We start from the raw sequence: 2653 nt of genomic DNA, 5'->3' as shown, positions 1-2653 counted from the left end.
CAGCATCGGAAGACCTGATCAGTACTGAAGATAACATCCACAGGGATGTTATTGCTATGAGTAGTGATCTAAAACAGCGAGCCATGTTTTCTTCTCTCGGTTGTTTTTGCAGGTTGCTTTGGGTATATTTGGTTGCCCACAGATCGACCCCTTTTATAGATGAGTTCAGCTACCTGTGTGGCGAATTGAAGACGTGCCAAATGGTACCCATCCCTTTACAGATATGTGTAATGTGTGCTTTATCTATAATAGTTGATAGTTTTACCCAAAGAAAAGTATTATTCGTTCCTTTAAGCATTCGCATCGATAAATTATTGACAACATCGGTAAATTTCTTTACTCGTCATTTCAACTATAGCACAGCTATCTTTTTATTTTTGGACTAATATTTTAAAATTCAGTCTAGACTATTCGATCGAGCTGATTGAACCGTTGATTGGGTAGTTTTCTGAGTTGAGTTAAGCCTCAAACTAAGAGAGATCAAAAAACCGATCTAAATAGTAAAAACCAATTAGATCTGGGTCAGACCAATGAACCGTCGCCGAAACGGTGTTTACTAAACCGTAATCTTGCTTTTCTTTGAAAAAATTGCGGTCCACATTATCGGATGTCCCCTAAGGGACGGCGGTCCCACGTTATCATACCATCTTCAGACAAGATCGACATACTTTGTGACATTTTACTATTTATTCCTCATGCTTGCTTTATTTTAAGTTGTCTTCATCGATCATGAACCAAAGTACTTTAATACTACTCATTGATCAACTAAGTATGGATTTACAAGATTCATGTTAGTGGTCTACATGATAACAGTAAAAAAAACAAAAAAATGATAATAGTAAAATATATCTCAGGTATTAAATTTTAAAAATATAAAATTAATTAAGAAAAGCGTATAAATGCAAGGGAATTAATTATGAAAAGTATATAAATGCAATGGAAGTTAATAATTGTTAGTGTGTGTATATACATGATAGGTTAGGTGTAATATAAATTCGTTAATGAGTGCCCCTTGGTCACCCGTTAGAAAACCCTATATGATAATAAAGATAACATTTTAATTGGGAAAGATTGTTCAAAATGTATCTCACAATTTATCAAATGAATTTTTTTCATCGTTTACTTTTAAAATGGTAACTTTATATCATTTATAAAATCAAGACAATAAAATTTAGTTCCAACTTAGATTTTCGATCATTTTTAACCAAAATCTATCATGTGACCACATATGGTTATTTTTTAGAGGCAAAAAAGTTAGATTTCATTTGTAGTTAAACAAATGATTCGATCTATATTCATTTTTACCCTAAAAAAGTAGGATCGCAAAAAAGTAGGATCGCATTTAAATTATATGCATTTTTTCCCTAAAAAAGTGAAATTTGACACAATCTATATTTATTTTTGTCACTAAAAAAGTGGGATATGATATTTTTTATACATAGAAAATGAAAAAAATTGTAAATTTAGTACCAAATGTTTGGGATATCAGCAGTTTTATTCCTTAAAGTTTGGACAAAAGTAAATCTAGTCCCAAATATTTCAATTTTTAAGCACATTTAGTCCAATTGATTGATTTTTGACAAATTGTTATCGGAATCCAGTCACGTCAACAACACATGTCAATAGCTTAAATTTTAAAAATAAATAGAAAAAAGAAAAGATGTTGGTGGCCATAATCTTTATTTAAGGGCATAATTAGTCACACACAGAGTAGTCATGTAGTTAAAGAGCAAAGACTAATTACTATGCATACGACTAATTAGTGCCTTTTAATTACAAAAAATGGCCACCAATATCTTTTCTTTTTTCTATTCTTTTTCAAAAGTTAGTTGTCGAAACGTGCTATTGGCGTGACCAAATTCAAGCAATAATTTGCCAAAATCAGTCCTTTGGACTAAATATGCTTGAAAATTAAAACATTTAAGATTAGATTTGTTTTTGTCCAACCTTTAAATACTAAAACCATTGAGGCTCCAAACATTTGGTACTAAAATTGTAATTTTCTCTAAAAAAAAAAAAGACTGAATTTGGGTCACATGGTGATTTTAGGCAAAAAAGTGATCAAAAATTTAGGTTAAAACCAAATTTTACTAACTTGAATTTATAAAAGATGTAAAGTTAATATTTTAAAAGTGAAAAACACAAAATTATTTAACAAAATATGATAGATGTATTAAACAATTTTTCCTATTAATTATTTATGATACATCTCTGATGTCATAAATTAACAATGATTTGATAACATTTGGCCCAATGATTTTTAACCCAGTAAGATTTTTAGTTTAATAAATGGCTTGGATTTTAAAACCTTCTTAAAAACCTAATTTTCAGAACCACTCATGGATGATGTGGTGCATATTCAAGAGCCACATATATCATCATAATAATGTAATATTACTTGCATCATCATGTTTCACTAAATGAGTGGGGAGCATTTATTTATCTAAAGGAAGAAAGGCACTTTGTCCCTTTGAATCATGGGGCTCCTCTCATTTTACCCCCTTAACCAAAACAACACACACTTCAGCCAAATTTTTTTATCTTATTAAATCAATTTCAACCGGTGTTACAATTTCGTACTTAGCTCATAAGTATACGATTTAGAATATTGATGACTAAGGGGCAAATTAAACCTTTTATAGTGGCTGTAAAG

Source organism: Coffea eugenioides, chromosome 3, assembly GCF_003713205.1.
Source record: "Coffea eugenioides isolate CCC68of chromosome 3, Ceug_1.0, whole genome shotgun sequence".
Classification (NCBI taxonomy): domain Eukaryota; kingdom Viridiplantae; phylum Streptophyta; class Magnoliopsida; order Gentianales; family Rubiaceae; genus Coffea; species Coffea eugenioides.
The sequence above is the reverse complement of the archived record's forward strand: the minus strand, read 5'-3'. Positions refer to the sequence as shown.